Source organism: Heterodontus francisci, chromosome 9 (genome assembly GCF_036365525.1).
Source record: "Heterodontus francisci isolate sHetFra1 chromosome 9, sHetFra1.hap1, whole genome shotgun sequence".
Taxonomy (NCBI): Eukaryota; Metazoa; Chordata; class Chondrichthyes; order Heterodontiformes; family Heterodontidae; genus Heterodontus; species Heterodontus francisci.
This window is the reverse complement of record NC_090379.1, coordinates 129,981,471-130,008,010: the sequence shown is the minus strand read 5'-3', so window position 1 is coordinate 130,008,010 and position 26,540 is coordinate 129,981,471.

Below are 26,540 nucleotides of genomic sequence, written 5' to 3'. Positions count from 1 at the left end.
GAGAGTGTCAGAAAGTTTCACAGAGTGCCAGAGAGTGTCAGAGACTTTCAGAGTGTTTCAGAGAGTGTCACAGAGTGTCAGAGATTATCAGAGAGCTTCAGAGAGTGTCAGAGAGTGTCAGAGAGAGTCAGACAGTGTCTGAGAGTGTCAAAGAGTGTCAAAGAGTTTCAGAGAGTGTCAGAGAGTGTCAGAGAGTTTCAGAGAGTGTCAGAGAGTTTCAGAGACTTTCTGAGAGTATCAGAGACTGCCTGAGAGTTTCTGACAGTTTCTGAGTGTGTCGGAGAGTGTCAGAGAGTGTCAGAGAGTTTCAGAGATTGTCACAGATTGTCAGAGAGTATCAGAGATTTTCAGAGAGTTTCAGAGATCTTCAGAGTGTTTCAGAGTGTCAGAAAGTTTCAGAGAATGTCACAGAGCGTCAGAGAGTTTCAGAGAGATTCAGAGAGTGTCAGGGAGTGTCAGAGAGTGTCAGAGAGTGTCAGAGAGTTTCAGAGAGTGTCAGATAGTATCCGAAAGTGTCAGAGAGTGTCAAAGAGTTTCAGAGAATGTCAGAGAGTGTCAGAGTGTATCAGAGAGTGTCAGAGAGTGTCAGAGAGAGTCAGAGATTGTCAGAGAGTGTCAGAGAGTGTCAGAAAGTTTCAGAAAGTGTCGGATAGTGTCAGAGAGGTTCAGAAAGAGTCAGTGAGTGTCAGAGAGTGTCTGAGAGTGTCAGAGAGTGTCAGAGAGTTTCAGAAAGTGTCAGAGAGTGTCAGAGAGTGTCTGAGAGTGTCAGAGAGTGTCAGAGTGTTTCAGAGAATTTCAGAGAGTGCCAGAGAGTTTCAGAGAGTTTCAGAGAGTGTCAGAGAGTATCAGCGAGTGTCTGAGAGATTCAGAGAGTGTCAGAGAGTGTCAGAGAGTGTCAGAGAGTGTCTGAGCGTGTCAGAGAGTGTCAGAGAGTTTCTGAGACTTTGTGAGTTTGTCAGAGAGTGTCAGAGATTGTGAGCGAATTTCAGAAAGTGTCAGATAGTGTTAGCGAGTGTCAGAGAGTTTCAGAGAGTTTCTGAGAGTTTCTGAGTTTGTCTGAGAGTGTCAGAGATTGTCAGAGAATTTCAGAGATTTTCACAGAGTTTCAGAGAGTTTCTGAGTGTTTCCGAGAGGGTCAGATAGTTTCAGAGAGTTTCAGAGAGTTTCAGATAGTGTCAGAAAGTTTCAGAGTGTCAGAGAGTTTCAGAGAGTTTCAGAGAGTGTCTGAGAGTGTCAGAGTGTCTCAGCGAGTTTCTCAGAGTTTCTGAGTTTGTCAGAGAGTGTCAGAGATTGTCAGAGAATTTCAGAGAGTGTCACAGAGCGTCAGAGAGTTTCTGAGTTTTTCCAAGAGTGTCAAAGTGTTTCAGAAAGTTTCACAGAGCTTCAGAGAGTTTCAGAAAGTTTTAGAGATTGTCAGAGAGTTTCAGAGAGTGTCACAGAGTGTCAGAGAGAGTCAGACAGTGTCTGAGAGTGTCAAAGAGTGTCAAAGAGATTCAGAGAGTGTCAGAGAATGTCAGAGAGTGTCAGAGAGTTTCAGAGAGTGTCAGAGAGTTTCACAGACTTTCTGAGAGTGTCAGAGAGTGCCATAGAGTTTGTGAGAGTTTCTGAGTGTTTCGGAGAGTGTCTGAGAGTGTCAGAGAGTGTCAGAGAGTTTCAGAGAGTTTCAGAGAGAGTCAGAGAGTGTCAGAGAGTGTCAGAGAGTTTCAGAGAATTTCAGAGTGTGTCCGAGAGTGTCAGAGAGTTTCAGAAAGTGTCAGAGAGTGTCAGAGAGTGTCTGAGATTTTCAGAGAGTGTCAGAGAGTGTCAGAGTGTTTCAGAGAATTTCAGAGAGTGCCAGAGAGTTTCAGAGAGTTTCAGAGAGTGTCAGAGAGTATCAGCGAGTGTCTGAGAGATTCAGAGAGTGTCAGAGAATGTCAGAGAGTGTCAGAGAGTGTCTGAGCGTGTCAGAGAGTGTCAGAGAGTTTCTGAGACTTTGTGAGTTTGTCAGAGAGTGTCAGAGATTGTCAGCGAATTTCAGAAAGTGTCAGATAGTGTTAGCGAGTTTCAGAGAGTTTCTGAGAGTTTCTGAGTTTGTCTGAGAGTGTCAGAGATTGTCAGAGAATTTCAGAGATTTTCACAGAGTGTCAGAGATTTTCAGAGAGTTTCTGAGTGTTTCCGAGAGGGTCAGATAGTTTCAGAGAGTTTCAGAGAGTTTCAGAGAGTTTCAGAGAGTTTCAGATAGTGTCAGAAAGTTTCAGAGTGTCAGAGAGTTTCAGAGAGTTTCAGAGAGTGTCTGAGAGTGTCAGAGTGTCTCAGCGAGTTTCTCAGAGTTTCTGAGTTTGTCAGAGAGTGTCAGAGATTGTCAGAGAATTTCAGAGAGTGTCACAGAGCGTCAGAGAGTGTCAGAGAGTTTCTGAGTTTTTCCAAGAGTGTCAAAGTGTTTCAGAAAGTTTCACAGAGCTTCAGAGAGTTTCAGAAAGTTTTAGAGATTGTCAGAGAGTTTCAGAGAGTGTCACAGAGTGTCAGAGAGAGTCAGACAGTGTCTGAGAGTGTCAAAGAGTGTCAAAGAGATTCAGAGAGTGTCAGAGAATGTCAGAGAGTGTCAGAGAGTTTCAGAGAGTGTCAGAGAGTTTCACAGACTTTCTGAGAGTGTCAGAGAGTGCCATAGAGTTTCTGAGAGTTTCTGAGTGTTTCGGAGAGTGTCTGAGAGTGTCAGAGAGTGTCAGAGAGTGTCAGAGAGTTTCAGAGAGAGTCAGAGAGTGTCAGAGAGTGTCAGAGAGCTTCAGAGAATTTCAGAGAGTGTCCGAGAGTGTCAGAGAGTTTCAGAAATTGTCAGAGAGTGTCAGAGAGTGTCTGAGATTTTCAGAGAGTGTCAGAGATTTTCAGAGAGTGTCAGAGAGTTTCAGAGAGTGTCAGAGAGTTTCAGAGAGTGTCTTTGAGTGTCTGAGAGTGTCAGAGAGTTTCTGAGAGATTCTGAGTTTTTCAGAGATTGTCAGAGAGTGTCAGAGAGTTTCAGAGAATGTCACAGAGTTTGAGAGAGTGTCAGAGAGTTTCAGAGAGTTTCAGGGAGCTTGGGGGATTTTCAGAGAGTGTCAGATATTTTCAGAGAGTGTCAGCGAGTGTCAGAGAGTGTCAGAGAGTTTCTGAGAGTTTCTGAGTTGGTCGGAGAGTGTCAGAGAGTGTCAGAGTGTGTCAGAGAGTGTCAGAGAGTTTCAGAGATTTTCTGATAGTTTCTGAGAGTGTCAGAGAGTTTCAAAGAGTTTCAAAGAGCTTCAGTGTGTTTCAGAGAGTGTCAGAAAGTTTCAGAGAGTGCCAGAGAGTGTCAGAGACTTTCAGAGTGTTTCAGAGAGTGTCACAGAGTGTCAGAGATTATCAGAGAGCTTCAGAGAGTGTCAAAGAGTGTCAAAGAGTTTCAGAGAGTGTCAGAGAGTGTCAGAGAGTTTCAGAGAGTGTCAGAGAGTTTCAGAGACTTTCTGAGAGTATCAGAGACTGCCTGAGAGTTTCTGACATTTTCTGAGTGTGTCGGAGAGTGTCAGAGAGTGTCAGAGAGTTTCAGAGATTGTCACAGATTGTCAGAGAGTATCAGAGATTTTCAGAGAGTTTCAGAGATCTTCAGAGTGTTTCAGAGTGTCAGAAAGTTTCAGAGAATGTCACAGAGCGTCAGAGAGTTTCAGAGAGATTCAGAGAGTGTCAGGGAGTGTCAGAGAGTGTCAGATAGTATCCGAAAGTGTCAGAGAGTGTCAAAGAGTTTCAGAGAATGTCAGAGAGTGTCAGAGTGTATCAGAGAGTGTCAGAGAGTGTCAGAGAGAGTCAGAGATTGTCAGAGAGTGTCAGAGAGTGTCAGAAAGTTTCAGAAAGTGTCTGATAGTGTCAGAGAGGTTCAGAAAGAGTCAGTGAGTGTCAGAGAGTGTCTGAGAGTGTCAGAGAGTGTCAGAGAGTTTCATAAAGTGTCAGGGAGTGTCAGAGAGTGTCAGAGAGTGTCTGAGAGTGTCAGAGAGTGTCAGAGTGTTTCAGAGAATTTCAGAGAGTGCCAGAGAGTTTCAGAGAGTTTCAGAGAGTGTCAGAGAGTATCAGCGAGTGTCTGAGAGATTCAGAGAGTGTCAGAGAGTGTCAGAGAGTGTCTGAGCGTGTCAGAGAGTGTCAGAGAGTTTCTGAGACTTTGTGAGTTTGTCAGAGAGTGTCAGAGATTGTCAGCGAATTTCAGAAAGTGTCAGATAGTGTTAGCGAGTGTCAGAGAGTTTCAGAGAGTTTCTGAGAGTTTCTGAGTTTGTCTGAGAGTGTCAGAGATTGTCAGAGAATTTCAGAGATTTTCACAGAGTGTCAGAGAGTTTCAGAGAGTTTCTGAGTGTTTCTGAGAGGGTCAGATAGTTTCAGAGAGTTTCAGAGAGTTTCAGATAGTGTCAGAAAGTTTCAGAGTGTCAGAGAGTTTCAGAGAGTTTCAGAGAGTGTCTGAGAGTGTCAGAGTGTCTCAGCGAGTTTCTCAGAGTTTCTGAGTTTGTCAGAGAGTGTCAGAGATTGTCAGAGAATTTCAGAGAGTGTCACAGAGCGTCAGAGAGTGTCAGAGAGTTTCTGAGTATTTCCAAGAGTGTCAAAGTGTTTCAGAAAGTTTCACAGAGCTTCAGAGAGTTTCAGAAAGTTTTAGAGATTGTCAGAGAGTTTCAGAGAGTGTCACAGAGTGTCAGAGACAGTCAGACAGTGTCTGAGAGTGTCAAAGAGTGTCAAAGAGATTCAGAGAGTGTCAGAGAATGTCAGAGAGTGTCAGAGAGTTTCAGAGAGTGTCAGAGAGTTTCACAGACTTTCTGAGAGTGTCAGAGAGTGCCATAGAGTTTCTGAGAGTTTCTGAGTGTTTCGGAGAGTGTCTGAGAATGTCAGAGAGTTTCTGAGAGTTTCTCAGAGTGTCACAGAGTTTCAGAGATTTTCAGAGAGTGTCAGAGTGTGTCGGAGAGTGTCAGAGAGTTTCACAGAGTATCACAGAGTTTCAGAGAGATTCAGAGAGTGTCTTTGAGTGTCTGAGAGTGTCAGAGAGTTTCTGAGAGATTCTGAGTTTTTCAGAGATTGTCAGAGAGTGTCAGAGAGTTTCAGAGAATGTCACAGAGTTTGAGAGAGTGTCAGAGAGTTTCAGAGAGTTTCAGGGAGCTTGGGGGATTTTCAGAGAGTGTCAGATATTTTCAGAGAGTGTCAGCGAGTGTCAGAGAGTGTCAGAGAGTTTCTGAGAGTTTCTCAGTTGGTCGGAGAGTGTCAGAGAGTGTCAGAGTGTGTCAGAGAGTGTCAGAGAGTTTCAGAGATTTTCTGATAGTTTCTGAGAGTGTCAGAGAGTTTCAAAGAGTTTCAAAGAGCTTCAGTGTGTTTCAGAGAGTGTCAGAAAGTTTCAGAGAGTGCCAGAGAGTGTCAGAGACTTTCAGAGTGTTTCAGAGAGTGTCACAGAGTGTCAGAGATTATCAGAGAGCTTCAGAGAGTGTCAAAGAGTGTCAAAGAGTTTCAGAGAGTGTCAGAGAGTGTCAGAGAGTTTCAGAGAGTGTCAGAGAGTTTCAGAGACTTTCTGAGAGTATCAGAGACTGCCTGAGAGTTTCTGACATTTTCTGAGTGTGTCGGAGAGTGTCAGAGAGTGTCAGAGAGTTTCAGAGATTGTCACAGATTGTCAGAGAGTATCAGAGATTTTCAGAGAGTTTCAGAGATCTTCAGAGTGTTTCAGAGTGTCAGAAAGTTTCAGAGAATGTCACAGAGCGTCAGAGAGTTTCAGAGAGATTCAGAGAGTGTCAGGGAGTGTCAGAGAGTGTCAGATAGTATCCGAAAGTGTCAGAGAGTGTCAAAGAGTTTCAGAGAATGTCAGAGAGTGTCAGAGTGTATCAGAGAGTGTCAGAGAGTGTCAGAGAGAGTCAGAGATTGTCAGAGAGTGTCAGAGAGTGTCAGAAAGTTTCAGAAAGTGTCTGATAGTGTCAGAGAGGTTCAGAAAGAGTCAGTGAGTGTCAGAGAGTGTCTGAGAGTGTCAGAGAGTGTCAGAGAGTTTCATAAAGTGTCAGGGAGTGTCAGAGAGTGTCAGAGAGTGTCTGAGAGTGTCAGAGAGTGTCAGAGTGTTTCAGAGAATTTCAGAGAGTGCCAGAGAGTTTCAGAGAGTTTCAGAGAGTGTCAGAGAGTATCAGCGAGTGTCTGAGAGATTCAGAGAGTGTCAGAGAGTGTCAGAGAGTGTCTGAGCGTGTCAGAGAGTGTCAGAGAGTTTCTGAGACTTTGTGAGTTTGTCAGAGAGTGTCAGAGATTGTCAGCGAATTTCAGAAAGTGTCAGATAGTGTTAGCGAGTGTCAGAGAGTTTCAGAGAGTTTCTGAGAGTTTCTGAGTTTGTCTGAGAGTGTCAGAGATTGTCAGAGAATTTCAGAGATTTTCACAGAGTGTCAGAGAGTTTCAGAGAGTTTCTGAGTGTTTCTGAGAGGGTCAGATAGTTTCAGATAGTGTCAGAAAGTTTCAGAGTGTCAGAGAGTTTCAGAGAGTTTCAGAGAGTGTCTGAGAGTGTCAGAGTGTCTCAGCGAGTTTCTCAGAGTTTCTGAGTTTGTCAGAGAGTGTCAGAGATTGTCAGAGAATTTCAGAGAGTGTCACAGAGCGTCAGAGAGTGTCAGAGAGTTTCTGAGTATTTCCAAGAGTGTCAAAGTGTTTCAGAAAGTTTCACAGAGCTTCAGAGAGTTTCAGAAAGTTTTAGAGATTGTCAGAGAGTTTCAGAGAGTGTCACAGAGTGTCAGAGACAGTCAGACAGTGTCTGAGAGTGTCAAAGAGTGTCAAAGAGATTCAGAGAGTGTCAGAGAATGTCAGAGAGTGTCAGAGAGTTTCAGAGAGTGTCAGAGAGTGCCATAGAGTTTCTGAGAGTTTCTGAGTGTTTCGGAGAGTGTCTGAGAATGTCAGAGAGTTTCTGAGAGTTTCTCAGAGTGTCACAGAGTTTCAGAGATTTTCAGAGAGTGTCAGAGTGTGTCGGAGAGTGTCAGAGAGTTTCACAGAGTATCACAGAGTTTCAGAGAGATTCAGAGAGTGTCAGAGAGTGTCAGAGAATGTCAGAGAGTGTCACAGAGTTGCAGAATGTGTCAGAGAGTGTCCGAGAATTTCAGAAAGTGTCAGATAGTATCAGAGAGTTTCAGAAAGTGTCAGAGTGTCAGAGAGTGTCTGAGAGTGTCAGAGAGTGTCAGAGTGTTCAGAGAGTGTCACAGAGTTTCAGAGAGTGTCAGAGATTTCCAGAGAGTTGCAGAGATCTTCAGAGAGCGTCAGAGTGTGCCAAAAAGATTCAGAGAGTGTCACAGAGTGTCAGAGAGTTTCAGAGAGATTCAGAGAGTGACAGAGAGTGACAGAGAGTGACAGAGAGTATCAGAGAGTGTCAGAGAGAGTCAGAGAGTGTCAGAGAGTGTCCGAGAGATTCAGAAAGTGTCAGATAGTGTCAGAGAGTTTCAGAAAGAGTCACAGAGTGTCAGAGAGTGTCAGAGAGTTTCAGAGATTGTCAGAGAGTTTCAGAGAGTGTTAGAGAGTTTCAGAGAGTGTCTGAGAGTGTCAGAGAGTTTCAGAGAGTTTCAGAGAGTGTCTGAGAGTGTCAGAGTGTGTCAGCGAGTTTCAGAGAGTTTCTGAGAATGTCAGAGACTGTAAGAGAGTTTCAGAGACTTTCTGAGAGTGACAGAGAGTGACAGAGAGTATCAGAGAGTGCCAGAGAGATTCAGAGAGTGTCAGAGAGAGTCAGACAGTGTCTGAGAGTGTCAAAGAGTGTCAAAGAGATTCAGAGAGTGTCAGAGAATGTCAGAGAGTGTAAGAGAGATTCAGAGAGTGTCAGAGAGTTTCAGAGACTTTCTGAGCGTGACAGAGAGTGACAGAGAGTATCAGAGAGTGTCAGAGAGATTCAGAGAGTGTCAGAGAGTGTCCGAGAGATTCAGAATGTGTCAGATAGTGTCAGAGAGTTTCAGAAAGTTTCAGAGAGTGTCAGAGAGTGTTAGAGAGTTTCAGAGAGTGTCAGAGAGTTTCAGAGAGTGTCAGAGAGTTTCAGAGAATGTCTGAGAGTGTCTGAGAGTGTCAGAGAGTTTCTGAGAGTTTCTGAGTTTGTCAGAGATTGTCAGAGAGTTTCAGAGAGTTTCAGAGAGTGTCACAGAGTGTGAGAGAGTGTCAGAGAGTTTCAGAGAGTTTCAGATAGCTTCTGAGAGTTTCAGAGAGTGTCAGAAAGTTTCAGAGAGTGTCAGCGAGTATCAGAGAGTGTCAGAGAGTTTCTGAGAGTTTCTGAGTTTGCCGGAGAGTGTCAGAGAGTGTCACAGAGTGTCAGAGAGTGTCAGAGAGTGTCAGTGAGTTTCAGAGAGTATCTGATAGCTTCTGAGAGTGTCAGAGACGTTCAGAGAGTTTCAGAGAGTGTCACAGAGTGTCAGAGAGCATCAGAGAGCTTCAGAGAGTGTCAGAGAGTGTCAGAGAGATTAGAGAGTTTCAGAGATAGTCAGAGAGTGTCTGAGAGTGTCAAAGAGTGTCAAAGAGTTTCAGAGAGTGTCAGAAAGAGTCAGAGAGTTTCAGAGAGTTTCAGAGACTTTCTGAGCGTGTCAGAGAGTGCCTGAGAGTTTCTGATAGTTTCTGAGGGTGTCGGAGAGTGTCAGAGAGTGTCAGAGAGTGTCAGAGAGTGTCACAGAGCTGCAGAGTGTGTCAGAGAGTGTCCGAGACTTTCAGAAAGTGGCTGATAGTGGCAGCGAGTGTCAGAGAGTGTCAGAGAGTTTCTGAGAGTTTCTGAGTTTGTCGGAGAGTTTCAGAGAGTGTCACAGACTGTCAGAGAGTGTCAGAGAGTTTCAGAGAGTTTCTGATAGTTTGTGAGAGTGTCAGAGAGTTTCAGAGAGTTTCAGAGGGCTTCAGTGTGTTTCAGAGAGAGCCATTGAGTGTCAGAGACTTTCAGAGTGTTTCAGAGAGTGTCACAGAGTGTCAGAGAGCATCAGAGAGCTTCAGAGAGTGTCAGAGAGTGTCAGAGAGAGAAGAGAGTTTCAGAGAGTGTCAGACAGTGTCTGAGAGTGTCAAAGAGTGTCAAAGAGTTTCAGAGAGTGTGAGAGAGTTTCAGAGAGTTTCAGAGAGTTTCCGAGTGTTTCAGAGACTTTCTGAGAGTGTCAGAGAGTGCCTGATAGTTTCTGACAGTTTCTGAGTGTGCCAGAGAGTGTCAGAGAGTTTCAGAGAGTGGCAGAGAGTTTCAGAGAGTTTCGGAGATTGTCAGAGAGTGTCAGTGAGTGTCACAGAGTTGCAGAGATGTCAGAGAGTGTCAGAGTGTTTCAGAGAGTGTCACAGAGTTTCAGAGTGTCAGAGATTTTCAGAGAGTTTCAGAGATCTTCAGAGAGTGTCAGAGTGTCAGAAAGTTTCAGAGAGTGTGACAGAGCGTCAGAGAGTTTCAGAGAGATTCAGAGAGTGTCAGGGAGTGTCAGAGAGTGTCAGAGAGTGTCAGAAAGTTCCAGAGAAAGTCAGAGAGTGTCAGAGTGTATCAGAGAGTGTCAGAGAGAGTCAGAGATTGTCAGAGATTGTCAGAGTGTCAGAGAGTGTCAGAGAGTGTCGGAAAGTTTCAGAAAGTGTCAGATAGTGTCAGATAGTGTCTGAGAGTTTCAGAGAGTGTCAGAGAGTTTCAGAGAGTTTCTGAGAGTGCCAGAGAGTTTCAGAGAGTTTCAGAGAGTGCCAGTGAGTGTCAGAGAGTTTCTGAGAGTTTCAGAGAGTGCCAGAGAGTTTCAGAGAATTTCTGAGAGTGTCAGAGATTGTCAGCGAATTTCAGAGAGTGTCACAGAGTGTCAGAGAGTTTCAGAGAGTTTCAGATGTATCTCGATGTCGTGGCCATTTCGGAGACATGGGTAGAGCAGGGGCAGGAATGGATGTTGGAGATTCCGGGATTTAGATGTTTCAGTAAGAACAGAGAAGATGGTAAAAGAGGGGGGCGGTGTGGCATTGTTAATCAAGGAGAGTATGACTGCGACAGAATGGACGTTTGAGGACTCGTCTACTGAGGTAGTATGGGCTGAGGTTAGAAACAGGAGAGGTGAGGTCACCCTGTTGGGAGTCTTTTACAGACCTCCGAATAGTTCCAGAGATGTAGAGGAAAGGATAGCGAAGATGATTCTCGACAGGGGTGAGTGTAACAGGGTAGTTGTTATGGGGGACTTTAACTTTCCAAATATCGACTGGAAATACTATAGTTCGAGTACTTTAGATGGGTCAGTTTTTGTCCAGTGTGTGCAGGAGGGTTTTCTGACACAGTATGTGGACAGGCCAACCAGGGGCAATGCCACATTGGATTTGGTACTGGGAAATGAACCCGGCCAGGTGTTAGATTTAGATGTAGGTGAGCACTTTGGTGATAGTGATCACAATTCGGTTAGGTTTACCTTAGCGATGGGCAGGGACAGGTATATACCGCAGGGCAAGAATTATAACTGGGGGAAAGGAAATTATGATGCGATTAGGCAAGATTTAGGATGCGTAGGATGGGGAAGGAAACTGCAGGGGATGGGAACAATCGAAATGTGGAGCTTATTCAAGGAGCAGCTACTGCGTGTCCTTGATAAGTATGTACCTGTGAGGCAGGGAGGAAGTTGTCGTGCGAGGGAGCCGTGGTTTACTAAAGAAGTTGAAGCGCTTGTCAAGAGGAAGAAGAAGGCTTATGTTAGGATGAGACGTGAAGGCTCAGTTAGGGCGCTTGAGAGCTACAAGCTAGTCAGGAAGGATCTAAAGGGAGAGCTAAGAAGAGCAAGGAGAGGACACGAGAAGTCATTGGTGAATCGGATCAGGGAAAACCCGAAGGCTTTCTATAGGTATATCAGGAATAAAAGAATGACTAGAGTTAGATTAGGGCCAATCAAGGATAGTAGTGGGAAGTTGTGTGTGGAATCAGAGGAGATAGGGGAAGTGTTAAATGAATATTTTGTGTCAGTATTTACAGCAGAGAAGGAAAATGTTGTTGAGAATACTGAGATTCAGGCTACGAGGCTAGATGGGATTGAGGTTCACAAGGAGGAGGTGTTAGTAATTTTGGAAAGTGTGAAAATAGATAAGTCCCCTGGGCCAGATGGGATTTATCCTAGGATTCTCTGGGAAGCTAGGGAGGAGATTGCAGAGCCTTTGTCCTTGATCTTTATGTCGTCATTGTCGACAGGAATAGTGCCGGAAGACTGGAGGATTGCAAATGTTGTCCCCTTGTTCAAGAAGGGGAGTAGAGACAGCCCTGGTAATTATAGACCTGTGAGCCTTACTTCGGTTGTGGGTAAAATGTTGGAAAAGGTTATAAGAGACAGGATTTATAATCATCTTGAAAAGAATAAGTACATTAGAGATAGTCAGCACGGTTTTGTGACGGGGAGGTCGTGCCTCACAAACCTTATTGAGTTTTTCGAGAAGGTGACCAAACAGGTGGATGAGGGTAAAGCAGTGGATGTGGTGTATATGGATTTCAGTCAGGCGTTTGATAAGGTTCCCCACGGTAGGCTATTGCAGAAAATACGGAAGTATGGGGTTGAAGGTGATTTAGAGCTTTGGATCAGAAATTGGCTAGCTGAAAGAAGACAGAGGTGGTGGTTGATGGCAAATGTTCATCCTGGAGTTTAGTTACTAGTGGTGTACCGCAAGGATCTGTTTTGGGGCCATTGCTGTTTGTCATTTTTATAAATGACCAGGAAGAGGGTGTAGAAGGGTGGGTTAGTAAATTTGCAGATGACACTAAGGTCGGTGGAGTTGTGGATAGTGCCGAAGGATGTTGTAGGGTACAGAGAGACATAGATAGGCTGCAGAGCTGGGCTGAGAGATGGCAAATGGAGTTTAATGCGGAAAGGTGTGAGGTGATTCACTTTGGAAGGAGTAACAGGAATGCAGAGTACTGGGCTAATGGGAAGATTCTTGTTAGTGTAGATGAGCAGAGAGATCTTGGTGTCCAGGTGCATAAATCCCTGAAGGTTGCTAACCAGGTTAATAGGGCTGTCAAGAAGGCATATGGTGTGTTAGCTTTTATTAGTAGGGGGGTCGAGTTTCGGAGCCACGAGGTCATGCTGCAGCTGTACAAGACTCTGGTGAGACCGCACCTGGAGTATTGCGTGCAGTTCTGGTCACCGCATTATAGAAAGGATGTGGAAGCTATGGAAAGGGTGCAGAGGAGATTTACTAGGATGTTGCCTGGTATAGAGGGAAGGTCTTACGAGGAAAGGCTGAGGGACTTGAGGTTGTTTTCGTTGGAGAGAAGGAGGAGGAGAGGTGACTTAATAGAGACATATAAGATAATCAGAGGGTTAGATAGGGTGGATAGTGAGCGTCTTTTTCCTCGGATGGTGATGGCAAACACGAGGGGACATAGCTTCAAGTTGAGGGGTGATAGATATAGGACAGATGTGAGAGGTAGTTTCTTTACTCAGAGAGTAGTAAGGGCGTGGAATGCCCTGCCTGCAGCAGTAGTAGATTCGCCAACTTTAAGGGCATTTAAGTGGACATTGGATAGACACATGGATGAAAATGGAATAGTGTAGGTCAGATGGTTTCACAGCTCGGCGCAACATCGAGGGCCGAAGGGCCTGTACTGCGCTGTAATATTCTAATTCTAATTCTAATTCAGAGAGTGTCAGAGAGTTTCAGAGAGTGTCAGAGAGTTTCTGAGAGTTTCTGAGAGTTTCTGAGTTTGTCTGAGTGTGTCAGAGATTGTCAGAGAATTTCAGAGAGTGTCACAGAGTGTCAGAAAGTGTCAGAGAGTTTCAGAGTGTGCCAGGGAGTTTCAGAGAGTGTCAGAGAGTGTCAGAGAGTTTCAGAGAGTGTCAGCGAGTGTCTGAGAGATTCAGAGAGTGTGAGAGAGTGTCAATGAGTTTCAGAGAGTGTCAGAGAGTGTCAGAGAGTTTCTGAGACTTTGTGAGTTTGTCAGAGTGTCGGAGATTGTCAGCGAATTTCAGAGAGTATCAGAGTGTTTCAGAGAGTGTCAGAGAGTGTCAGAGAGTTTCAGAGAGTATCTGAGAATTTCTGAGGGTTTCAGAGAGTTTCTGAGAGTTTCTGAGTTTGTCTGAGAGTGTCAGAGATTGTCAGAGAATTTCAGAGTGTCACAGAGTGTCAGAGAGTTTCAGAGAGTTTCTGTGTGTTTCTGAGATTGTCAGAGAGTTTCAGAAAGTTTCACAGAGCTTCAGAGAGCGTCAGAAAGTTTCAGAGAATGTCAGAGAGTTTCAGAGAGTGTCACAGAGTGTCAGAGAGAGTCAGACAGTGTCTGAGAGTGTCAGAGAGTGTCAGAGAGTTTCAGAGAGTGTCAGAGAGTTTCAGAGACATTCTGAGAGTGTCAGAGAGTGCCAGAGAGTTTCTGAGAGTTTCTGAGTGTGTCGGAGATTGTCTGAGTGTGTCAGAGAGTTTCTGAGAGTGTCTCAGAGTGTCGGAGAGTTTCAGAGATGTTCAGAGAGTGTCAGAGAGTGTCAGAGAGTTTCAGAGAGTGTCAGAGAGTGTCAGGGAGTTTCAGAGAGATTCAGAGAGTGTCAGAGAGTGTCAGACTGTGTCAGAGAGTGTCACAGAGTTGCAGAGTGTGTCAGAGAGTGTCCGAGAGTTGCAGAAAGTGTCAGATAGTATCAGAGAGTTTCAGAAAGTGTCAGAGAGTTTCAGAGAGTGTCTGAGAGTGTCAGAGAGTGTCAGAGTGTTCAGAGAGTGTCACAGAGTTTCAGAGAGTGTCAGAGATTTTCAGAGAGTTTCAGAGATCTTCAGAGAGTGTCAGAGAGTTTCAGAGAGTGACAGAGAGTATCAGAGAGTGTCAGAGAGAGTCAGAGAGTGTCAGAGAGTGTCAGAGTGTGTCAGAGAGAGTCAGAGAGTTTCAGAGAATGTCAGAGAGTGTCAGAGAGTTTCAGAGAGTGTCAGAGAGTTTCAGAGAGTGTCTGAGAGTTTCTGAGAGTGTGAGAGTGTGTCAGAGAATTTCAGATAGTTTCAGAGAGCTTCTGAGAGTTTCAGAGATTGTCAGAAAGTTTCAGAGCGCGTCAGAGAATATCAGGGAGTGTCACAGAGTTTCTGAGAGTTTCTGAGTTTGTCGGAGAGTGTCAGAGAGTGTCACCGAGTGTCAGTGAGTGTCAGAGAGTTTCAGAGAGTTTCTGATAGCTTCTGAGAGTGTCAGAGAGTTTCAGAAAGTGTCAGAGAGTGTCAGAGAGTGTCAGAGAGTTTCAGAGAGTGTCAGAGAGTTTCAGAGAGTGTTAGAGAGTGTCTGAGAGTGTCTGAGAGTGTCTGAGAGTGTCAGAGAGTTTCTGAGAGCTTCTGAGAGTTTCAGAGAGTGTCAGAAAGTTTCAGAGAATGTCAGAGAGTGTCAGAGTGTATCAGAGAGTGTCAGAGAGAGTCAGAGATTGTCAGAGAGTGTCAGAAAGTTTCAGAAAGAGTCAGATAGTGTCAGAGAGTTTCAGAAAGTGTCAGAGAGTTTCAGAGACATTCTGAGAGTGTCAGAGAGTGCCAGAGAGTTTCTGAGAGTTTCTGAGTGTGTCGGAGATTGTCTGAGTGTGTCAGAGAGTTTCTGAGAGTGTCTCAGAGTGACGGAGAGTTTCAGAGATGTTCAGAGAGTGTCAGAGAGTGTCAGAGAGTTTCAGAGAGTGTCAGAGAGTGTCAGGGAGTTTCAGAGAGATTCAGAGAGTGTCAGAGAGTGTCAGACTGTGTCAGAGAGTGTCACAGAGTTGCAGAGTGTGTCAGAGAGTGTCCGAGAGTTGCAGAAAGTGTCAGATAGTATCAGAGAGTTTCAGAAAGTGTCAGAGAGTTTCAGAGAGTGTCTGAGAGTGTCAGAGAGTGTCAGAGTGTTCAGAGAGTGTCACAGAGTTTCAGAGAGTGTCAGAGATTTTCAGAGAGTTTCAGAGATCTTCAGAGAGCGTCAGAGAGTGCCAGAAAGATTCAGAGAGTGTCACAGAGTGTCAGAGAGTTTCAGAGAGATTCAGAGAGTGACAGAGAGTATCAGATAGTGTCAGAGAGAGTCAGAGAGTGTCAGAGAGTGTCCGAGAGATTCAGAAAGTTTCAGATAGTGTCAGAGAGTTTCAGAAAGTGTCAGCGAGTGTCAGAGAGCATCAGAGAGCTTCAGAGAGTGTCAGAGAGATTAGAGACTTTCTGAGAGTGTCAGAGAGTGCCTGAGAGTTTCTGACAGTTTCTGAGTGTGTCGGAGAGTGTCAGAGAGTGTCAGAGAGTTTCAGAGATTGTAACAGAGTGTCAGAGAGTGTCAGGGAGTTTCAGAGAGATTCAGAGAGTGTCAGAGAGTGTCAGACTGTGTCAGAGAGTGTCACAGGGTATCACAGAGTTTCAGAGAGATTCAGAGATTGTCAGAGAGTGTCAGAGAGTGTCAGAGAGTGTCACAGAGTTGCAGAGAGTGTCTGAGAGTGTCAGAGAGTTTCTGAGAGTTTCTGAGTTTGTCAGAGAGTGTCAGCGAGTATCAGAGAGTGTCAGAGAGTTTCAGAGAGTTTCACAGTGTGTCAGAGAGCATCAGAGAGCTTCAGAGAGTGTCAGAGAGTATCAGAGAGATTATAGACTTTCTGACAGTGACAGAGAGTGCCTGAGAGTTTCTGACAGTTTCTGAGTGTGTCGGAGAGTGTCAGAGAGTGTCAGAGAGTTTCAGAGATTGTAACAGAGTGTCAGAGAGTGTCAGGGAGTTTCAGAGAGATTCAGAGAGTGTCAGAGAGTGGCAGACTGTGTCAGAGAGTGTCACAGGGTAGCACAGAGCTTCAGAGAGATTCAGAGAGATTCAGAGATTGTCAGAGAGTGTCAGAGAGTGTCACAGAGTGTCACAGAGTGTCACAGAGTTGCAGAGTGTGTCAGAGAGTGTCCGAGAGTTTCAGAAAGTGTCAGATAGTATCAGAGAGTTTCAGAAAGTGTCAGAGAGTGTCAGAGAGTGTCTGAGATTGTCAGAGAGTGTCAGAGTGTTCAGAGAGTGTCACAGAGTTTCAGAGAGTGTCAGAGATTTTCAGAGCGTTTCAGAGATCTTCAGAGAGCGTCAGAGAGTGCCATAAAAATTCAGAGAGTGTCACAGAGTGTCAGAGAGTTTCAGAGAGATTCAGAGAGTGACAGAGAGTATCAGAGAGTGTCAGAGAGAGTCAGAGAGTGTCACAGAGTGTCCGAGAGATTCAGAGAGTGTCAGATAGTGTCAGAGAGTTTCAGAAAGTGTCAGAGAGTGTCAGAGAGTGTCAGAGAGTTTCAGAGAGTGTCAGAGAGTTTCAGAGAGTGTTAGAGAGTTTCAGAGAGTGTCTGAGAGTGTCTGAGAGTGTCAGCGAGTTTCTGAGAGTTTCTGAGTTTGTCAGAGATTGTCAGAGAGTTTCAGAGAGTGTCACAGAGTGTGAGAGAGTGTCAGAGAGTTTCGGAGAGTTTCAGAGAGCTTCAGAGAATGTCAGAGAGTGTCAGAGTGTATCAGAGAGTGTCAGAGAGAGTCAGAGATTGTCAGAGAGTGTCAGAGAGTGTCAGAAAGTTTCAGAAAGTGTCAGATAGTGTCAGAGAGTTTCAGAAAGTGTCAGAGAGTGTCAGAGAGTGTCTGAGCGTGTCAGAGAGTGTCAGAGAGTTTCAGAAAGTGTCAGAGAGTGTCAGAGAGTGTCTGAGAGTGTCAGAGAGTTCCAGAGAGTTTCAGAGAGTGCCAGAGAGTTTCAGAGAGTTTCAGGGAGTGTCAGAGAGTGTCAGAGAGTTTCAGAGAGTGTCAGAGAGTGTCTGCGAGTGCCTGAGAGATTCAGAGAGGGTCAGAGAGTTTCAGAGAGTTTCAGAGAGTTTCAGAGAGTGTCAGAGAGTTTCAGAGAGTTTCAGAGAGTGTCAGAGAGTTTCTGAGAGTTTCTGAGTTTGTCTGAAAGTGTCAGAGATTGTCAGCGAATTTCAGAGAGTGTCACAGAGTGTCAGAGAGTGTCAGAGAGTTTCAGAGAGTTTCTGAGTGTTTCTGAGAGTGTCAGATAGTTTCAGAGAGTTTTAGAGAGCTTCAGAGAGTTTCAGATAGTGTCAGAAAGTTTCAGAGAGTGTCAGAGTGTTTCAGAGAGTTTCAGAGAGTGTCTGAGAGTGTCAGAGTGTGTCAGCGAGTTTCTGAGAGTTTCTGAGTTTGGCAGAGAGTGTCAGAGGGTTTCAGAGAGTGTCAGAGAGTTTCAGACACTTTTTGAGAGTGTCAGAGAGTGCAAGAGAGTTTCTGAGAGATTCTGAGTGTGTCGGAGAGTGTCTGAGAGTGTCAGAGAGTTTCTGAGAGTGTCTCAGAGTGTCAGAGAGTTTCAGAGATTTTCAGAGTGTTTCAGAGATGTTCAGAGAGTGTCAGAGAGTGTCAGAGAGTTTTGGAGAGATTCAGAAAGTGTCAGATAGTGTCAGAGAGTTTCAGAAAGTGTCAGAGTGTGACAGAGAGTGTCAGAGAGTGTCTGAGAGTGTCAGAGATTGTCAGAGAGTTTCTGAGAGAGTCAGAGAGTTTCAGACAGTGTCTGAGAGTGTCAGAGATTTTCAGAGAGAGTCAGAGAGTGTCAGAGAGTTTCAGAGATTTTCAGAGAGTTTCAGAGACGTTCAGAGAGTGTCAGAGAGTGTCACAGAGTGTCACAGAGTGTCACAGAGTTGCAGAGTGTGTCAGAGAGTGTCCGAGAGTTTCATAAAGTGTCAGATAGTGTCAGAGAGTTTCAGAAAGTGTCAGAGAGTGTCCGAGAGTGTCTGAGATTGTCAGAGAGTGTCAGAGTGTTTCAGAGAGTGTCACAGAGTTTCAGAGAGTGTCAGAGATTTTCAGAGATTGTCAGAGATCTTCAGAGAGCGTCAGAGAGTGCCAGAAAGTTTCAGAGAGTGTCACACAGTGTCGGAGAGTTTCAGAGAGTTTCAGAGAGTGACAGAGAGTATCAGAGAGTGTCAGAGAGAGTCAGAGAGTGTCAGAGAGTGTCCGAGAGATTCAGAAAGTGTCAGATAGTGTCAGAGAGTGTCAGAGAGTGTCAGAGTGTGTCAGAGAGAGTCAGAGAGTTTCAGAGAATGTCAGAGAGTGTCAGAGAGTTTCAGAGAGTGTCAGAGAGTTTCAGAGAGTGTCTGAGAGTTTCTGAGAGTGTGAGAGTGTGTCAGAGAATTTCAGATAGTTTCAGAGAGCTTCTGAGAGTTTCAGAGATTGTCAGAAAGTTTCAGAGCGCGTCAGAGAATATCAGGGAGTGTCACAGAGTTTCTGAGAGTTTCTGAGTTTGTCGGAGAGTGTCAGAGAGTGTCACCGAGTGTCAGTGAGTGTCAGAGAGTTTCAGAGAGTTTCTGATAGCTTCTGAGAGTGTCAGAGAGTTTCAGAAAGTGTCAGAGAGTGTCAGAGAGTGTCAGAGAGTTTCAGAGAGTGTCAGAGAGTTTCAGAGAGTGTTAGAGAGTGTCTGAGAGTGTCTGAGAGTGTCTGAGAGTGTCAGAGAGTTTCTGAGAGCTTCTGAGAGTTTCAGAGAGTGTCAGAAAGTTTCAGAGAATGTCAGAGAGTGTCAGAGTGTATCAGAGAGTGTCAGAGAGAGTCAGAGATTGTCAGAGAGTGTCAGAAAGTTTCAGAAAGAGTCAGATAGTGTCAGAGAGTTTCAGAAAGTGTCAGAGAGTGTCTGAGCGTGTCAGAGAGTGTCAGAGAGTTTCAGAAAGTGTCAGAGAGTGTCAGAGAGTGTCTGAGAGTGTCAGAGAGTTCCAGAGAGTTTCAGAGAGTGCCAGAGAGTTTCAGAGAGTTTCAGGGAGTGTCAGAGAGTGTCAGAGAGATTCAGAGAGTGTCAGAGAGTGTCTGCGAGTGCCTGAGAGATTCAGAGAGTGTCAGAGAGTTTCAGAGAGTGTCTGAGAGTGTCAGAGAGTGTCAGAGAGTTTCTGAGAGTTTGTGAGTTTGTCAGTGAGTGTCAGAGATTGTCAGCGAATTTCAGAGAGTGTCACAGAGTCTCAGAGAGTTTCAGAGAGTTTCAGAGAGTGTCAGAGAGTTTCAGAGAGTTTCAGAGAGTGTCAGAGAGTTTCTGAGAGTTTCTGAGTTTGTCTGAAAGTGTCAGAGATTGTCAGAGAATTTCAGAGAGTGTCACAGAGTGTCAGAGAGTGTCAGAGAGTTTCAGAGAGTTTCTGAGTGTTTCTGAGAGTGTCAGATAGTTTCAGAGAGTTTTAGAGAGCTTCGGAGAGTTTCAGATAGTGTCAGAAATTTTCAGAGAGTGTCAGAGTGTTTCAGAGAGTTTCAGCGAGTGTCTGAGAGTGTCAGAGTGTGTCAGCGAGTTTCTGAGAGTTTCTGAGTTTGGCAGAGAGTGTCAGAGGGTTTCAGAGAGTGTCAGAGAGTTTCAGAGACTTTTTGAGAGTGTCAGCGAGTGCAAGAGAGTTTCTGAGAGATTCTGAGTGTGTCGGAGAGTGTCTGAGAGTGTCAGAGAGTTTCTGAGAGTGTCTCAGAGTGTCAGAGAGTTTCAGAGATTTTCAAAGTGTTTCAGATATGTTCAGAGAGTGTCAGAGAGTGTCAGAGAGTTTCGGAGAGATTCAGAAAGTGTCAGATAGTGTCAGAGAGTTTCAGAAAGTGTCAGAGTGTGACAGAGAGTGTCAGAGAGTGTCTGAGAGTGTCAGAGATTGTCAGAGATTTTCAGAGAGAGTCAGAGAGTGTCAGAGAGTTTCAGAGATTTTCAGAGAGTTTCAGAGATGTTCAGAGAGTGTCAGAGAGTGTCACAGAGTGTCACAGAGTGTCACAGAGTTTCAGAGAGATTCAGAGAGTGTCAGAGAGTGTCAGAGAGTGTCAGCTGGTGTCACAGAGTTGCAGAGTGTGTCAGAGAGTGTCCGAGAGTTTCAGAAAGTGTCAGATAGTGTCAGAGAGTTTCAGAAAGTGTCAGAGAGTGTCCGAGAGTGTCTGAGAGTGTCAGAGAGTGTCAGAGTGTTTCAGAGAGTGTCACAGAGTTTCAGAGAGTGTCAGAGATTTTCAGAGATGGTCAGAGATCTTCAGAGAGCGTCAGAGAGTGCCGGAAAGTTTCAGAGAGTGTCACAGAGTGTCAGAGAGTTTCAGAGAGTGACCGAGAGTATCAGAGAGTGTCAGAGAGAGTCAGAGAGTGTCAGAGAGTGTCCGAGAGATTCAGAAAGTGTCAGATAGTGTCAGAGAGTGTCAGAGAGTGTCAGAGTGTGTCAGAGAGAGTCAGAGAGTTTCAGAGAGTGTCAGAGAGTGTCAGAGAGTTTCAGAGAGTGTCAGAAAGTTTCAGAGAGTGTCTGAGAGTTTCTGAGAGTGTGAGAGAGTGTCAGAGAATTTCAGATAGTTTCAGAGAGCTTCTGAGAGTTTCAGAGATTGTCAGAAAGTTTCAGAGCGTTTCAGAGAATATCAGGGAGTGTCAGAGAGTTTCTGAGAGTTTCTGAGTTTGTCGGAGAGTGTCAGAGAGTGTCACAGAGTGTCAGTGAGTGTCAGAGAGTTTCAGAGAGTTTCTGATAGCTTCTGAGAGTGTCAGAGAGTTTCAGAGAGTTTCAGAGAGCATCAGTGTGTTTCAGAGAGTGTCAGAAAATTTCAGAGTGTGCCAGAGAGTGTCAGAGACTTTCAGAGAGTGTCACAGAGTGTCAGAGAGCATCAGAGAGCTTCAGAGAGTGTCAGAGAGTGCCAGAGAGTGCCAGAGAATGTAGAGAGAGTCAGAGAGTGTCTGAGAGTGTCAAAGAGTGTCAAAGAGTTTCAGAGACTGTCAGAGAGTGACAGAGAGTTTCAGAGAGTTTCAGAGACTTTCTGAGAGTGTCCGAGAGTGTCAGAGAGTTTCTGACAGTTTCTGAGTGTGTCGGAGAGTGTCAGAGAGTGTCAGACAGTTTCAGAGATTGTCACAGAGTGTGAGAGAGTGTCAGAGATTTTCAGAGAGTTTCAGAGCTCTTCAGAGAGTGTCAGAGTGTCAGAATGTTTCAGAGAGTTTCACAGAGCGTCAGAGAGTTTCAGGGAGATTCAGAGAGTGTCAGGGATTGTCAGAGAGTGTCAGAGAGTGTCAGAGAGTGTCAGAAAGTTTCAGAAAATGTCAGATAGTGTCAGATAGTATCTGAAAGTGTCAGAGAGTGTCGAAGAGTTTCAGAGAATGTCAGAGAGTGTCAGAGTGTAACAGAGAGTGTCAGAGAGAATCAGAGATTGTCAGAGAGTGTCAGAGAGTGTCAGAAAGTTTCAGAAAGTGTCAGATAGTGTCAGAGAGTTTCAGAAAGTGTCAGAGAGTGTCGGAGAGCCTCTGAGAGTGTCAGAGAGTTCCAGAGAGTTTCGGAGAGTGCCACAGAGTTTCCGAGAGTTTCAGGGAGTGTCAGAGAGTGTCAGAAAGTTTCACAGAGTGTCAGAGAGTGTCAGCGAGTGCCTGAGAGATTCAGAGAGTGTCAGAGAGTTTCAGAGAGTTTCAGAGAGTGTCAGAGAGTTTCAGAGAGTATCTGAGAGTTTCAGAGAGTGTCAGAGAGTTTCTGAGAGTTTCTGAGTTTGTCTGAGAGTGTCAGAGATTGTCACAGAATTTCAGAGAGTGTCACAGAGTGTCAGAGAGTGTCAGAGAGTTTCAGAGAGTTTCTGAGTGTTTCTGAGATTGTCAGATAGTTTCAGAGAGTTTTAGAGAGCTTCAGAGAGTTTCAGATAGTGTCAGAAAGTTTCAGAGAGTGTCAGAGTGTTTCAGAGACTTTCTCAGAGTGTCAGAGAGTGCAAGAGAGTGTCTGAGAATGTCAGAGTGTGACAGTGTGTGTCAGCGAGTTTCTGAGAATTTCTGAGTTTGGCAGAGAGTGTCAGAGAGTTTCAGAGAGTGTCAGAGAGTGTCAGAGACTTTCTCAGAGTGTCAGAGAGTGCAAGAGAGTTTCTGAGAGTTTCTGAGTGTGTCGGAGAGTGTGTGAGAATGTCAGAGAGTTTCTGAGAGTGTCTCAGAGTGTCAGAGATTTTCAGAGTGTTTCAGAGATGTTCAGAGAGTGTCAGAGAGTGTCAGAGAGTGTCAGAGAGTGTCGGAGAGATTCAGAAAGTGTAAGATAGTGTCAGAGAGTTTCAGAAAGTGTCAGAGTGTGACAGAGAGTGTCAGAGAGTGTCTGAGAGTGTCAGAGATTGTCAGAGTGTTTCAGAGAGAGTCAGAGAGTGTCAGAGAGTTTCACAGTGTGTCAGAGATGTTCAGAGAGTTTCTGTGAGTGTCTGAGAGTTTCAGACAGTGTCTGAGAGTGTCAGAGATTTTCAGAGAGAGTCAGAGAGTGTCAGAGAGTTTCCGAGATTTTCAGAGATTTTCAGAGATGTTCAGAGATTGTCAGAGAGTGTCAGAAAGTTTGAGAGATTGTCAGAGACTGTCAGGGAGTTTCAGAGAGATTCAGAGAGTGTCAGAGAGTGTCAGAGAGTGTCACAGAGTGTCACAGAGTTTCAGAGAGATTCAGAGAGTGTCAGAGAGTGTCAGAGAGCGTCAGATAGTGTCACAGAGTTGCAGAGTGTGTCAGAGAGTGTCCGAGAGTTTCAGAAAGTGTCAGATAATGTCAGAGAGTTTCAGAAAGTGTCAGAGAGTGTCCGAGAGTGTCTGAGAGTGTCAGAGAGTGTCAGAGTGTTTCAGAGAGTGTCACAGAGTTTCAGAGAGTGTCAGAGATTTTCAGAGAGTTTCAGAGATCTTCAGAGAGCGTCAGAGAGTGCCAGAAAGTTTCAGAGAGTGTCAGAGAGTTTCAGAGAGTTTCAGAGAGTGACAGAGAGTATCAGAGAGTGTCAGAGAGAGTCAGAGAGTGTCAGAGAGTGTCCGAGAGATTCAGAAAGTGTCAGATAGTGTCAGAGAGCGTCAGAGAGAGTCAGAGAGTGTCAGAGAGTGTCAGAGAGTTTCAGAGAGTGTCAGAGAGTGTCAGAGAGTTTCAGAGAGTGTCAGAAAGTTTCAGAGAGTGTCAGAGTGTTTCAGAGACTTTCTCAGAGTGTCAGAGAGTGCAAGAGAGTGTCTGAGAATGTCAGAGTGTGACAGTGTGTGTCAGCGAGTTTCTGAGAATTTCTGAGTTTGGCAGAGAGTGTCAGAGAGTTTCAGAGAGTGTCAGAGAGTGTCAGAGACTTTCTCAGAGTGTCAGAGAGTGCAAGAGAGTTTCTGAGAGTTTCTGAGTGTGTCGGAGAGTGTGTGAGAATGTCAGAGAGTTTCTGAGAGTGTCTCAGAGTGTCAGAGATTTTCAGAGTGTTTCAGAGATGTTCAGAGAGTGTCAGAGAGTGTCAGAGAGTGTCAGAGAGTGTCGGAGAGATTCAGAAAGTGTAAGATAGTGTCAGAGAGTTTCAGAAAGTGTCAGAGTGTGACAGAGAGTGTCAGAGAGTGTCTGAGAGTGTCAGAGATTGTCAGAGTGTTTCAGAGAGAGTCAGAGAGTGTCAGAGAGTTTCACAGTGTGTCAGAGATGTTCAGAGAGTTTCTGTGAGTGTCTGAGAGTTTCAGACAGTGTCTGAGAGTGTCAGAGATTTTCAGAGAGAGTCAGAGAGTGTCAGAGAGTTTCCGAGATTTTCAGAGATTTTCAGAGATGTTCAGAGATTGTCAGAGAGTGTCAGAAAGTTTGAGAGATTGTCAGAGACTGTCAGGGAGTTTCAGAGAGATTCAGAGAGTGTCAGAGAGTGTCAGAGAGTGTCACAGAGTGTCACAGAGTTTCAGAGAGATTCAGAGAGTGTCAGAGAGTGTCAGAGAGCGTCAGATAGTGTCACAGAGTTGCAGAGTGTGTCAGAGAGTGTCCGAGAGTTTCAGAAAGTGTCAGATAATGTCAGAGAGTTTCAGAAAGTGTCAGAGAGTGTCCGAGAGTGTCTGAGAATGTCAGAGAGTGTCAGAGTGTTTCAGAGAGTGTCACAGAGTTTCAGAGAGTGTCAGAGATTTTCAGAGATTTTCAGAGATCTTCAGAGAGCGTCAGAGAGTGCCAGAAAGTTTCAGAGAGTGTCAGAGAGTTTCAGAGAGTTTCAGAGAGTGACAGAGAGTATCAGAGAGTGTCAGAGAGAGTCAGAGAGTGTCAGAGAGTGTCCGAGAGATTCAGAAAGTGTCAGATAGTGTCAGAGAGCGTCAGAGAGAGTCAGAGAGTGTCAGAGAGTGTCAGAGAGTTTCAGAGAGTGTCAGAGAGTGTCAGAGAGTTTCAGAGAGTGTCAGAGATTTTCAGAGAGTGTCTGAGAGTTTCTGAGAGTGTGAGAGAGTGTCGGAGAGTTTCAGATAGTTTCAGAGAGCTTCTGAGAGTTTCAGAGATTGTCAGAAAGTTTCAGAGAGTGTCAGAGAATATCAGGGAGTTTCAGAGAGTTTCTGAGAGTTTCTGAGTTTGTCGGAGAGTGTCAGAGAGTGTCACAGAGTGTCAGTGAGTGTCAGAGAGTTTCAGAGAGTTTCTGATAGTTTCTGAGAGTGTCAGAGAGTTTCAGAGAGTTTCAGAGAGCATCAGTGTGTTTCAGAGAGTGTCAGATAATTTCAGAGTGTGCCAGAGAGTGTCAGAGACTTTCAGAGCGTTTCAGAGAGTGTCACAGAGTGTCAGAGAGCATCAGAGAGCTTCAGAGAGTGTCAGAGAGTGCCAGAGAATGTAGAGAGTTTCAGAGAGAGTCAGAGAGTGTCTGAGAGTGTCAAAGAGTTTCAGAGACTGTCAGAGAGAGACAGAGAGTTTCAGAGAGTTTCAGAGACTTTCTGAGAGTGTCAGAGAGTGCCTGAGATTTTCTGACAGTTTCTGAGTGTGTCGGAGAGTGTCAGAGAGTGTCAGACAGTTTCAGAGATTGTCACAGAGTGTGAGAGAGTGTCAGAGACTTTCAGAGAATTTCAGAGCTCTTCAGAGAGTGTCAGAGTGTCAGAATGTTTCAGAGAGTTTCACAGAGTGTCAGAGAGTTTCAGAGAGGTTCAGAGAGTGTCAGAGAGGTTCAGAGAGTGTCAGAGTGTGTCAGATAGTATCTGAAAGTTTCAGAGAGTGTCACAGAGTGTCAGAGAGTGTCGGAGAGTGTCAGAGAGTTTCAGAAAGTTTCACAGAGCTTCAGAGAGTGTCTGAAAGTTTCCGAGATTGTCAGAAAGTTTCAGAGAGCGTCACAGAGTGTCAGAGAGTTTCAGAGAGATTCAGAGAGTGTCAGAGACTGTCAGAGAGTGTCAGACAGTTTCAGAGTGCTTCAGAGAGTGTCAGAGAGTTTCAGAGATAGTCAGAGAGTGTCAAAGAGTGTCAAAGAGTGTCAGAGACTGTCAGAGAGTGTCAGACAGTTTCAGAGTGCTTCAGAAAGTGTCAGAGCGTTTCTGAGAGTTTCAGAGAGTTTCAGAGACTTTCTGAGAGTGTCAGAGAGTGCCAGAGAGTTTCTGAGAGTTTCTGAGTGTGTGGGAGAGTGTCTCAGTCTGTCAGAGAGTTTCTGAGAGTGTCTCAGAGTGTCAGAGAGTTTCATGATTTTCAGAGAGATTCAGAAAGTGTCAGATAGTGTCAGAGAGTTTCAGAAAGTGTCAGAGTGTGTCAGAGAGTTTCAGAGAGTGTCCGAGAGTGTCAGAGAGTTTCAGAGAGTGTCAGAGAGTTTCAGAGAGTGTCTGAGAGTGTCTGAGAGTGTCAGAGAGTTTCTGAGAGCTTCAGAGATTGACACTCTCTGACACTCTCCGACAAACTCAGAAACTCTCAGAAACTCTCTGACACTCTCTGACACTCGCTGACACTATCTGACACTTTCTGAAACTCTCGGACACTCTCTGAAACACTCCGCAGCTCTGTGACACTCTCTGAAACTCTCTGACACTTTCTGACACTTTCTGACACTCTCTGAATCTCTCTGAAACTCTGTGACACTCTGTGACACTCTGTGACACTCTGTGACAATCTCTGAAAATGTCTGAAACTCACTGACACTCTCCGACACGATATGACACTTTCTGAAACTCTCGGACACTCTCTGACACACTCTGCAGCTCTGTGACACTCTCTGAAACTCTCTGACACTCTCTGACACTTTCTGACACTCTCTGAATCTCTCTGAAACTGTCTGACACTCTCTGACACTCTCCGACACGCTCAGAAATTGTCAGAAACTCTCAGGCACTCTCTGACACTCTCAGAAAGTCTCTGAAATTCTCTGAAACTCTCTGAAACTCTCTCACACTCTCTCACACTCTGTGAGTTTCTCTGAAACTCTCTGACACTCTCTGACAATCTAGGACAAACTCAGAAACTCTCAGAAACTCTGACACTCTCAGACACTCTCAGACACTCTCTGAAATTGTCTGACACTCTCTGAATCTCTCTGACACTCTCTGACACACTCTGACACTTTCTGAAACTCTCTGACACTATCTGACACTTTCTGAATCTCTCGGACAATCTCTGACACTCTCTGACTCTCTCTGACACTCTCTGATACTCTCTGTCACTCTCTGAATCTCTCTCAAACTCTCTGACACTCTGTGACATTCTCTGAATCTTTCTGGCACTCTCTGACGTTCTCTGAACATCTCTGAAACTCTGTGACACTCTGTGACACTCTCTGACACTCTCTGAATCTCTCTGAAACTCTGTGACAATCTGTGACACTCTCTGGCAATCTCTGACACTCTCTGACAGTCTCGGAATCTCTCTGAAACTCCCTGACACTCTCTGACACTCTCTGAAACTTTCTGACACTCTTTGACACTCTCTGAACATCTCTGAAACTCTCTGAAAATCTCTGAAACTCTCTGACGCTCTCTGACACTCTCCGGCACACTCAGAAACTCTCTGGCACTCTCTGACACTCTCAGAATATCTCTGAAACTCTCTGACACTCTCTGAAACTCTCTGACACTCTCTGACACTCTCTGAAACTCTCTGAAACTCTTTGACACTCTTTG